General features: G+C 49.7%; 1 protein-coding gene across 2 annotated transcripts in view; it reads right to left on the bottom strand.

The window, feature by feature from the left end:
• The window catches only part of IL34 (interleukin 34), a 920,960-nt gene that overhangs the window by 169,422 nt on the left and 738,374 nt on the right, over positions 1-13,164 (bottom strand). The gene's annotated exons all lie outside the window — the stretch shown is intronic.

Genomic DNA, 13,164 nt, shown 5'->3' with positions numbered 1-13,164 from the left:
TTATTCGTGATTCCAACAACATTACATGCATGCGCCTACAACCCGGAGGCCGGCTGAAAGGGTGTCATACGTTCGATATAAAAGCAATTGCGCATGCCTTCACTGGCTGTGAGCCTTTCCTGGATCAGAAAACATGTTGGAGCTCCAGAAGCATTTAGTATACGGACAGTACAACCGCTTGCATTTTATATTTTATGTAAAACAATAAAGAAGAGAACTAAATACATGACTCAATATTAACTGACACAATAGTACTCTCGCTTCACGGTACCTGTTCAATTCTGTTGGGTATCGCCTCTGTAGGCTTCATTCGAGTCCACCTCCCCTTATGTCCAACCCCTCTCTACTGTACTCCCTGTGTCATATATGGCATAAGGCCCTCGTGTAAGTCACTTCACACTCCGTAACAATTAAACATTTTCTGTCTCATCCTCAGAACTATCGCTATCGTTCTCCGGCAATGGCTCGCACATGTCCCCTCTGTAGGAGTTCCACGGTAACCAGACCCCATTCCATTTGCGCGGGTTGTCTCTCAGCTTGTAGACTGCCCTCTCTTTTATCATGAGTGTGTCCATGTTTCTGTTCCATTGCGCCAGTGTAGGGAGCTCCGCCGTCCCCCATTTTTGCGCAATGTCCCGTTTGGCCGTCATGAAACCTATCGTGGCCCACAGCTTACTATAATATGTCAAATCAGTAGGCCCCCAGACGTGCAACAGGCACACACGCGGGTCCCGTGTTAGAGTGGTATTTAGTGTCTGTGCGATGGTACGGAGCACTCGCTGCCAATACCCCACGAGGCATGCGCAGCTCCAAAGTGTATGTACGAAAGTGCCCTCCTCACCGCATCCCCTAAGACAATAAGGATTATCCGCCCTCTGCAGTTTATGTAGAGTCATTCTTGTGTAGTAAATCCTGTGTAGGATTTTCAGTTGTACCAGGCGGAACCTAGCTGAAATGCCAGCTTCACGTGGGGATGCAAGAGCTGCGTTCCAGTCCGAGTCGTCAAAATCCCCGACGTCCTCCACCCACTTATCTTTTAGCTTTCCCTGTGGGTCAGGTAGATTATTGAGTAGTTTACTAGACGTTAGGGAAGTCGCACTCTCCTGCATACAGTCCGTAAGCAGACGGTCTTCCAGCGGGGAGGACTCCGGGGGTGTAGTGCCCGGTGGGATCACTGCCAGAAGGGCATGTCTGATTTGTAGGTATCTAAACTGTTCTGTGTTTCCCAACTCATATATTTGTTGAAGGGAGGCGAATGGGACCACTCCCTCCCTAGACCACATGTCACCCACTGTTGATATCCCAATGTTGTCCCACTGGGTGAAGCCCTTAGTACGCCTCAAATGACCTAAAGCCTTAGTGTCCCACAGCGGGGTGAGTTTTGTGATGATCCCGTCCCAATGTAGTTTCAATTGCGCCTTATACCATAACTGTACTGTGTGTTTGGTGGGTCCTATCAGTTTCGTCGCAATACCCTTATGATACAGAGGCGCCAACATGCTGCTAGTACCCAGTTGGGCCCTATCTGCCTTAAACGCCGGGTCGTCCTGTGGAGCGTGGATCCATTTGTTGAGAATCTTGAGCTGTGCCACCCAGTAGTACAACTGCATATTGGGTAATGCGATACCACCGTCGTACCAGCTCCTGTTGAGTTTCGCGTGTGCGATTCTCGCTGGCCGATTCCCCCACAGTAGACCCGATATCAGTGCAGTCACCTTCTGAAAGTAACTGGAAGGTATTAATGTCGGGGTATTTTCGAGCACGTACAGAAAACGTGGCAGTGCCATCATTTTGAACAATGCTGCTCTGCCCAACAGCGTCAATGGAAGTCCCTGCCAGTGTTGTACGTCATTACGCAGTCTGATGAGGGGGGGTTGTAAATTACGATTAGAGAACTCTGCAGCATCTCGGGTTACATATATTCCTAGGTATTTGAAGGACGTGGTAGCCACTTCCAGTGTGCACGAGTCTGGGAGGGCCGGGAGGGGACCCTTGAGTTCGTAAATTGTCGATTTCGACCAATTAATAGTGTAGCCAGACACCCGCCCATGTGAGTTGCATATAGATAGGAGGTTTGGGAGGCTGCTGCCCAGATCCGTGAGGTAGATCAACATATCATCAGCGTATAATGACACTCTGTCCTCCCAGCTAATGTCCCATCTAATCCCCTTCAGCAGTGGCGAGGTACGAATAGTAATCGCAAGAGGTTCTAAAACCAATGCGAAAAGAATGGGCGAGAGTGGGCATCCCTGCCTGGTCCCCCGTGCCAATTGTATGTCACGCGATATGTGGCCGTTTGCCACCACTCGCGCTACTGGGTCTTTGTACAGTAATCAGATCCAAGCGATAAAATTGGGTCCGAACCCCATGGAGGTGAGGACTGCAAAGAGGTAGCTCCACTCCACCATGTCGAATGCCATTTTGGCATCCAATGATAGTATCGCTGCCGGCTCCGTCAACTGTGGGGTTCTCGCCAACACTCCCTGCACTCTACGAAGGTTCAAGGCCGTACTCCTATGCGGCATAAAGCCAGACTGGTCAGGGTGGATCAACTGATCCAAGTAGGGCATGAGCCTGTTTGCCAATAGTTTCGCCAGAATTTTTACTTCAGGGTTCAACAATGAGATAGGTCTATAAGACGTGCACTCATTAGGCGGTTTGCCCGGTTTCGGGATGGCCACTATAGTCGCCATCCGTTGGTCCGGAGGCAGCGTGCCGTTCTCTCTACTATCCACGTACATCTGTAAAAGGGGTTCACTCAGGGACTCTGACATTGTTTTGAACCATTCAATGGGCACCCCGTTCGGACCCAGGGCCTTTGGATGGATCGCATTAATAGCTAATTGAATTTCGTCAGTTGTTAAGTCGGAATCAAGGTCTTGTGCCGCCTCTTCCGTCAACGTTGGCAGGGACACATGACCGAGGGCGGCTCGAGCCTCCTCCTCTGTCACAGTCACCGCTGGGGTGTATACCTCACTGAAGTGGCCGGCCAGTGTGTTCACTATTTCTTCCGGCCGCGTGTGCACCCTCCCATGTGTGTCTGTGATTTGTAGTATGTTCCTGTTGCCCCCCTGCTTCCTATCTAGCCATGCCAAGAGTTTACTGGCTTTGTCCCCAATGTCATACACCCTGTGTTTGGTGGCCGCAATATCCGCCACGGTCAGTCGCTTCATATGGTCAGCAAGGAGGCGTTGACTGATCTGCAGGGAATGTAAAGTAGCGTCGGACGGGACTGCCATATAGGCGGTGTTGGCTTTGTCGAGTTTCTGTTCCAGCTCTGAAGCTTCCTTCCCCTGTAGTTTCTTGTGGTGTGCTATCGCTGCTATGGCTTGTCCCCTGAACGCTGCTTTATAAGCTTCCCAAAGCATTGAAGGTGAGTCCACCGAGGCTCGATTTTCCTCAAAATAATGTTGGGTAGCTTTCTGCAGGTCCTTACGAATGGACGGAACTTTAAGGTACCCCGGATAGATCGGGTAAATTCTTCTACGGGTCATTTCAAGACTGGACATAGTTAAGGTAATTGGCGAATGGTCGGAAATACCCCGTGGCTTTATTTGTGCTTCATCTATGGTGAGGCGACCGTTCCCTAATGTGAGGAAGTAATCAATCCTGGACAGACTGTTGTGTGTAGCTGAGTAGTAGGTGTATTGTATTTCCTCTGGGTGCAGAACGCGCCACACATCAACTAACCCCTGCGCTTCCAGGAACCCGCTGAGTTTGTTAGGGCCATCTACATGTGCTCGTATGGGAAATCTATCACGAGTGTTGTGTAGTACTGCATTAAAATCTCCCCCAATTATTAAATCTCCTTCCGGGAGTTCTAGGAGGAACTTGCCGAGGTCTGGCAGTGCCACGGCATGTAGTGCTGGCGGGATATAAACCGAGACCACGGATAACGGCCTGCCCTCCCATTGGCCATGAACCGCCGCGAAGCGGCTCTGATCGTCTATCTTGGTGGATTTTACGATGTAGTGGGAAGATTTTCGTAGTAGAATGCCTGTGCCCCGTGACCCTGAGGTGAACTCCGCATGCGCAACCATGTGGTATCCCCGTCTATCCATCGCCTGTGTAGTAGCGCCCACCAGATGTGTCTCCTGTAAAAGGACCAGGGCGGGACCCACTCTCTTAATTCCCTGAAAAACCAGACCTCGTTTGATCTTATCGCCTAGCCCTCTGACGTTCCATGACATTATTTGCAACGGGGCCATCGGGGTGATTCGATCTAGTCTGGCCATGGCAGTGGCTTGCGTCGGGGCCAACCCAGGATCTTCGGACTCGAACCATACCGCTCCCTGTGAGTGAGTCTCTCCCGGGGGCGGGCCCACCGCCTCTCGTGCGGGGCAGTGCGTCCGACCAGAGGCGAGACATATGGAACATCAAGAAACGTACCTTCGCGTGTACTGTAGTGTGCCTCGTAACGCTGTGCAATGTTCATGTCGTGTTGCATTGTGTTGTGTTGAGTCAAACCACTAACTTTTAGGACCAAGTGATCCAAGAAAATAAACATCCCCTTTCCCACAACTGCCCCCCTCCCTGCCCCCCTGCTACACGGACTCAAACCCGCCCGCTTCCCCAACTTAGCAGAGTGCATGTCCCAATCCCCAACCAGTGTACTTGCGCGCTGGGGTGAAGGATTCTCCGAGGTCGGCGGCCTCCCATTCTTCTCCCCGGAGGCCCATCGCCCAGTGTCCAGTGGCGGGCCTTAGGCGTGCAGCACAGTAAGTCCAATAAAAGTTAAACCTGGAAGTCATTGCTCTTCGTTATCTTCCTCGCCCGCATTGTTTCTCAAGGGTGAGCCATCGTCCATTCCCCCCCCTCCCGATGCTTGGGAGTCCGGGTGATGACCTGCGACACGATCTTTCTGCTGCCGGTGAGGTCGCCGAGGGCGGGCGTTCGTTCTCCACCCCTCCAGCCAGTCCCGCGCGGATTCTGGGTTGTCAAAGAACCAAGTTTTATTTTCTGCAACCACCCGCAATCTGGCCGGGAAGAGCATGGAATACGGGATCTCTCTCGCTCCGAGTTCCTTTTTCACCTCGAAAAACGTTCGTCGCCTGCGTGCCACCTCTGCCGTGTAGTCAGGGAAGAATGCCACCGTGGAGTTTTGGATCCTGACAGGAGGGGATGTCCGGGCAGCTTGCACGGTGACATCCCTGAAATTGAATAGTCGGGCAACAATGGGCCGTGGGGCCGCTCCTGGCTTCGGTTGGCCTCCCGGCACGCGGTGCGCCCTCTCTACTGAAAAGAATGTGGATAGTCCTTTTGGTCGCAGTTCATTCGTGATCAAGTTCTCCACGTATAAGTCCATGGCTCTCACGCCTTCCGACTCTGGTACACCAATTATGCGGATGTTATTCCGTCTGGAGCGCCCTTCCTGCTCGTCGAGGTTCTCACGCAGTACCTTATTGTCTGTTGCCAACTTCTCCATCGCCAATTGAAGTTCAGACACATCCTCCTTTAGAGATTTCGTTACCACTTCCATGGCGTTGACCTTTTCTGTCATTTTGTGGAAATCAGCTCTGATCAATGTAATGTCAGTCGAGATCGACCCAACCGTCGTTTGCAGATGCGCCAGGGCCTGCATTACGTCGTCCAGTGTCGCCTTTTTGCTCCCTGGTACCTCCACGGATTTACCAGCTGCCTCCTTTCCGGTCGTCGGGGACCCAGCGGGCCTATCGCAGGCATATCGATCTATTCGAGTCTGCGTGGTGCCACTCTTCAGGCCCTTCCCCGCCATGCTGGCGTTTTCCGCGGTCCCCGGGCACTCCTGTGACGGAGGACCGCGTCTACCCCTTTTGCGGTTGATTTTGTTCGCCGACGTGTCAGTCTGTGTCGGTGGCTGGGCAGGGGGCGTTGTACCTGCCCTGGATCGCCTGCGATGAGGGGACCGTGTAATTGCCCCGTTATGCCTGGCAGGTGCTGTAGGAGGAGTAATGGTGGATGTTTCCCGGTCCCTGCGTTTATGGGATATGCTGCCAGTCAGTTTCAGACCAGGGACCGAGTGTCGGTGAGTGCCGTAGCCCAGCTCTGTGTAGGGGTATTAGGCTTCCCCCCGATGCTTGCATTGACCAGGGAGTGCCCCGGACACGGTCGGTCAGGCCCACTTGTGGGACTCAGCCATATAGCGTGAGGCCCCTATATTCCGCTTCCCTGGTCGCATTAGGGGCAGCCGCCCGCTGTATTGTGGAGTTGGTTCACACCCATCCAATCCACTCGAGAGTGACCCGTTGCCCCCTGAGCGCCACGTGCCCCGTGATGCCAGTTCCACCGGTGGGGGTTGCAATGTGGTGCGGGCGGTTGCCTCAGTCTACCGATGCGTCCTCCAATCAATTAGGCTAGGTGCGCTCTCCTTTCGCCCTGGGTGCACACCTCCAGCAGATCAGTGCCATTAGTATCCGCCGCTCGCAACCGCTGCCTCCCTGGAGCCTGGGCGCGGCGTCGGTAGTCTGTAGGCAGGCCGGGCCCCGGTAGCAGTGTCCTCCGCTCCCCACAAAATGGCCGCTCACCTCTGCATCCCCATTCCCCACAACGGGCCGCAGTGCACGATCTAGTCGCCACGGAGCAGGGATGCGTCAGCCAGTCACCGCCTCTGCACTGCCGGTCGTGGGCTGGGTCCAGTGCGGCCGGCACACACACCAAGTCGCGGCGTACCCCCCGCAGGACGGGTACTCGGCGGGAACTTCCGGTGCGGGACTCCCGGAGCAGCTTCACTTCCTGCTGGGCAGGACTAGTAGGACAGTCCCCGGCTTGCTCGCGCCTTGTGGGCCGCTCCGTAGCTCCACCAGAATTCGGCTCCCAGGCGTCGGATTTTCACGTCGCTTACAGCCGCTTACACCGCCCGGTCCTGGGCTCTGGTTCCCTCCTGCAGGGATGAAAAAGTGTTGCGGATCGTATGTCGGATCGTAGGAGAGGCCGCCTCAACCACGGAGCCTTTCCTTTATGCTGCCGCCATCTTCGGCTGCTAGACACGCCCCCCGAAAAGCCATGTTTTGATCTGCTTCCTGAACTGAGACCTGGATGGGATTAGCCTAATGTTGAGGGGAAGTACGTTCCAGAGCTTAGATGCCATGAATGAGATTCATCTGGCTCCCCATCTGATTTTATTCACTCTAGGAACAATCTTAACTCCCGACGGGGGCATGCCAATGAAATAATTTCCGTTATTCATTAGGACCACCCTCATATAGGGCTTCGTGAACCAGGCAGAGTGCCTTGAACTGTTCTCTGTTTGACTGGGAGCCAGTGTAGAGCTCTACTGGCACCAGACATGTGACTATATTTAGGAATGTTTAACAGAGTTTGTGTCGCTGCATTGTGTAGGGATGTCTTTTTTCATTTTTTCGAGCGCTTGATCAACTTCAGGGCCAAAAAAGATGTTTCTTGTCAAAAGGAATGTTGAGAATGGATTGCTGGACTTCAGGTTTGAAAACTGAAATACGAAACCAGGCATGTCTCCAGAGTAGGATGCTAGTATTTACCTCTCTAGCCGTATCAGCCGCATCTAGAGTGCATCTAATGGAAGTGTTGAAAAATTAGTTTGCCTTCTTGAACTAAATCCTCAGATTTGGCCTTATGCTCATCTGGGAGAAACTGTAGCACTTGCTCTATTTCGTACCAGTGGGACCTATCATATCTTGCTAGGAGACCTTGCGTGTTAGCAATATGCCTATGATGAGCTGCTTGCGCAGCTACACATTTGCCAGAAGTATCAATCAGCTTTGACTCTTTAGCTGGGTGAGGAGCATCCCCAGACGCATGAGAATTAGCTTGCTGTAGGGCATTGGATACTACTACAGAATCAAGTGGTAACTGACCCTTAATGAAAATAGGGTCTGTTGGGGAAGGTTTGTATTTCTGATCTACTCTAGGAGTGAGGATCTAGCATGTACAGGATCTTTAAAGATGTTTTGTGTGTGGCTCAACATACCCTTAAGCATAGGCAGTGTCTGACTGGACTTATGTGTACCTAGAGTTTCAAAGAGAAAATCCTCCTCTAGGGACTCTTTATGAACCTCCACCCCATGGTAAATGTAAATTGATATGTAAATTGATACTTGTATAGAGCACTACTCACCCGCAAGGGTCTCAAGGCGCTTGTACGAATACCGCTGTGGAACCCATCCTGGCTTTCCCTGTGAGGTGTCCACTCTTGGGCACCCCCAAGGTGGAGGCCAGGCATCCTTAGCGTTGTGGGGGCCGTTGTGGAGATTAAGCAAGCTATTGCCCAGAGTTGCAGAGTGGGACTCCATGATTGGAATAGGCACCAAGGCGAGAATTATCAGGTCCGTGGAATATTTGAGCCCAAGACCCGCCGAGGCGGGGAATTGAACCCTGGTCCCGGGCTAGACCTCTGCGTCAGGGTCTGCTGCTCTAACCATTGAGTCACACTTCTCCTGGTACTGTGCAGCACTAGCAATGAGCTCCTGTTGTCATCAGGTGGAGATGGTCTGGCAGGGTAAAGATCTGGGTCCGTTTCCTGTGGAGGATCAATGGTATAATCTGTCCAAGGATCTAATGGTAACTGTGTGTCATCATCAGTATCACCTACATCAGGGTGAGGTAGAGGAGACTGATGAGGTGTAATGTGTAAAGGATCAAGCTGTGGTGGAGAGGGAGGAAGAGGAGATTGTAGTGTGTGGAAAAGACTAGTACCCAGATCTTTCCTCGTCAATGGAATCTTATAAGAGCTGCTGTCATCAGGACGCTTGTGTTTGGATTGCGGTTTAGCTTGAATATGTCCTGTATCAGGATTACTATAGAGCTTTTACTGTTTCTGATCCGACTTAGGTGGTACAACTTCCATGGTTGGATCTGGTTGCGGTACGGGCATCTCTTTAATTTTCGGCACCAAAGCTTTCGGGCTGAAATGTCCTTTTGGCACAGAAAAGTTCAGCTCCAAGGAATGTTTCTTTGGTTTTGGTGTCGAAGGTTTTAGCTCAGAGCACATTTTGTGCTTAGAGCCCGAAGGTTTTGGCTCGGAAGTGGGTTTTGGCCGACTCAGTCCTGAGCCGGAAGGCTTGTCAGAGTGTTTTGAAGCTGAGCCGGAAGGCGGAGCATTAGAAACCTCTGCCCGGTGCCGACCTTGGCCTGAAGGCAGAGGTGGTGCTGAAGCCTTAGATTTTTTAGGGACAGTGGGTTGTCTTCATAACTTACGTCCCCTTGTCCCTGCAGCATATCGTCATCCTCGAGGACAATCTGCAACTCTGATTCGGAGTCAGACGGCACTGAAGCCTGTTCTTCTTCGGCCGCTGAGACCTCCTCTTGCACGGAGTCTTCGCCGAAGAGATAAGGTGTGTCGTCTAACTGCTGCTGCTGCATCTCTCAACGTCGAGCCTGACGATCACCAAGAGTTTTCTTCGATCTGAAGGATCAACACGTGTTGCAGTCCTGTTCTTTGTGCTCATGGAACAAGCACAAGTTACACACCTGATGTAAGTCCCTACACGGATACTTTGTGTGACACGGGGCAGAATTTGAACGGAGTCCGTTCCATCGACAAGGAGTCGGACCGACGCGGATAGGCCGACCCGGAAATTCCAATCGAAATGGAGATTTCTTGAGGGTAGAGTGTATTGCGCACCCAAGGGAACACGAGGACCGATTCCGAAACGGAGCGCAGCAATACACCTCTGAACCCGATGGCGGAAAAAAAACAATCTAACAATGGAGTCGATACCCATGCGCACTATCACAGAAAGGAGGAGTCACCTTACCTTGTGAATGGAAAGATTTATTCGAAGAAAAACAACTTGCAAATATCCAGACCCAACACTAGATGGCAGGAGCATGCTAAGCAGGTGATCTACAGCTCACATGCCTCGAACATAAATTTTTAGATCTCTCCTGGACGCACCAGGTAGCACACCTCAAATTCTCTTGAAGTGGGATTTGAATTTGAAAAGGATTTACTACATTGCCAATTGGACTCCTTCTAGAGCTGCTCTTGAGGATCTAATTCTGGTAGACAAGCATTGCACCACACCTTGGCTGAAAGCTGTAAAAACTCTGTGTTCCTTGTTAAAGATAGAGGAGGTGTGGGAAGATCCCAGAACAATGGGGTAAAATACAGCTAACCGGATAAAGGGGGTTTACTGGGACCATATGCTAGAGGTAGTTTTGCGCGAGTCCAAGTTGGATGGCATGATTGATACACTTTAACCTTCAAATGTAGCCAGAAATTTGATGTCTTTTTGACAGAATGAGTCCTCCAGAAGCCAAGACCCTGTACATTCTCTTTAGACTTGGCATATTGCCAGTTAAGGCCTTTTCAGTCAAATGGGGAAAAAACAGGGGAGCTGGGGGATGTCCCTTCTGTCACAAGATCTTCGAAACTGAGGCACATTTCTTGTTTGTCTACCATAGATTTAAAATCCTGAGGTCGAAGTGGCTTCTTCCATTGTGCCGTAACTTGGGTGTAAGGCAGCGTTTAGAGGCCTTACATCTATTAAAATCTGATACATTGGAACCCATTGTTTTTTCCCTCTCGCGGTTGCTAAAGTGGGCATAGTTTTTAATATCCAGCTCTGCGTAGACCTGGGGAAGAGATTTTTTTCTTGTTTACCGCCTACTGTTTTCTAGAGGTGTCGGTATAATTGTTCACTTCTGTCATGGCAATGCCACTTATACATAGGTACTTTAGCCAGCAGTGTTATTTACGATGTATGCACACTTTTTAAGTAATAACCACTCACCTCTGCAATCTGGGGGTCAACCCAGGGACTGAGACCCCTATATACCGAAGATTATATCACCATTTCTGCTAGGTTTTTATTTGTTTTAGCACATTTTAGTTCATTTTATACAGTGTTCCTTACTAGTTATTTTACGAATGTTAGATTTTTTTTTAATTGTTTATCAGAGCAGGTGCGCTAATGATTTTGACTGTCTTTTTTATATCATTGTTGACTTGGTGTATTTGTACTATCGAACCATGAATCTTGCATACCCAGTCGACTGAGTGCTGGACCTGGGATAGTTTTGCCAAAGTTGCACTTGCCACTTCAAAAAAGCTTGAATTCTGCACGAGGTTCATGAATTTAAACCATTGCTGCTGGGTTGATCTGCTGGATCCGCAGTATCGAATTAGAATTTTGTGTGCCCAAGTCAGTTGAGGTTTAGACTTGGAACTTTGTTAAAGTTACACTTGACACTTTTAAATGCCTGAATTGTGTAACCCCAGCCGAGTGTGCCTCGGTTCTGGGACTTTGATGTTCAATTCGCACTTGTCATTTTATATATGTTTGGATGCTTAATTTTTAGTATCTTTTGCACCTGTTTATGATGCCCAAGTTATTTTAAGTTGATTATCTTTGTGACTCAAGATATGTGGTATACTGGATTGTCCTATTTTTTTCTTTATATATACACTTTTTTAAACTGATGTAACATATTATTGCATTTTAAGGTCTTTTGTTTGTATGTACTTTTATGGTTGTTTACGACCGAAATAAAGTATTACTACTACTACATTCAGGCTTCTGCCTGGCCGATCAGACGAGGGAAGAGGCAAGCCGAAAGGTAATGCAGGACACACTCCCTGGTTGGTGGCTCTAAAAGTGACCTACATGTCTGACATGCTTATTGTTCTTTTCTCATGGTCCTTGGTGCCTTATCGCTTGTCAGGTCCAGGGACATTCTGTCCTGAGGCATTGGAATGGGTCTCCAGCCGCTCCACCCATTGTGGTAACTGGCCTTAATGCACGACACGCATACATTTGTCTTTTACGTGTCTGGTCTTTTTCACCTGCGTCAAAAAATGGGAAAAGTTATGGAATGAACAGGATAAAACATATTGAAGATTGTAAATATTAATCTCAACACAAACATCCTAACTAGCTGCCCAACTTCCTACCAGGGCACACAACTGGTTGATCCAGTCCAAAAACCTAATTTCACACTGCTAGATCTAAGCAGTGTGTCCATAAGCTCTAGTACCTGATACCATCTGTTCCTCTGACGTAAAGTGAGGGCCACAAAGGAGGACTCATTTTCCTGTCACTGCTTTGCTGAGACACAAGTGGCTTAGCCTTCAGTGGGGAACAGGGGCGGGCTACCAATCCTAAGTGTGGGTGTGTGCAACCACTCTCACGCGCAGTACCATTTAGCCCAACAATGACAAACAGAGCAGGCACCACTTGCTGTTTTTTACCAGTCCAGGAATTCGGTATTGACACAGCTCTTCTACCAGAAGCACCGCAGACAAAGGGAGTGTAGTTGGCCCCAAGACCACCTTGAACTCCCTAAGTAAGGGGTGAACAGGGCACCTTCTGGAAAAGCCATGGAACTTACCTGAAAGGGCCCTTCTTCCCTCGGCCATTTTTCTGCTCCCCCAGCAGGTAAGGTGATAAGGCATGAGAGCAGATATCTGTGGCCTGAGCTGCTGTGTGTGCTGGCAAAATAAAGTACCCAGGCGTGCTATGAAAAGAACACTACCTCAGATGGATCTTTTGGGGGCATTCCTGGCGTTTTTCACTTCTTGGATCGAGTTGTCACAGTCATTCTTCCTTTGTGAAAAGACAGCTGATTACACCTTTTATATTTTTCCAGGCAAAAAAAGGTGTTAAATCATTTTGGAAAACTTTTGCATAGTAGAAATATTTTAAGAAGTATCACCTTTTATTTGGATTATAAGATATTACCAGCGTCTGCAGTGTATGTCAATGGTACAACAAACACCTTCCATCGAAGCAGGAGGACCCTTTCAGCTACACCTAACTGCATTGTGGCTTATTGAGGTACTAGCTCCTACCTTTTCCTTTCCACACCAACCCCTGCCCCCCAAATTCCCAAACCACACATACACATTATTTGCTCGTCAACCCGTGGGAAACTAGAGTGTTTCAAAAACCTCAGAAACTCTCACTGTCTGAGTTGCACTCACCATTGCAAAGGGTATAAAGCAATGGTGGTGCTGAGTTGTAGTTATGAGGGGGAAATAAGCTTATACTTGGATTATTTGGACCCAACAGATTGGTTGAACTCCTAACAATTTTCCAACATGGAGGGACTTCCAAAAACAAGGTGCAGACTTATTGACTCTCACCTCTCAGTCTCCAAATGTTATGTGTATTGAGCAGCAAAGGGACGGCCACGGTGGACAGAGCCACCAAGAAGGGGTCCGAAGGTCATCAACTGAAAGATTTAATATGTGTGCTCAGCTGCCACTCT

The sequence above is a fragment of the Lissotriton helveticus genome, chromosome 12 (assembly GCF_964261635.1).
Source record: "Lissotriton helveticus chromosome 12, aLisHel1.1, whole genome shotgun sequence".
NCBI lineage: Eukaryota > Metazoa > Chordata > Amphibia > Caudata > Salamandridae > Lissotriton > Lissotriton helveticus.
This window is presented reverse-complemented; position numbering and strand designations above follow the sequence as displayed.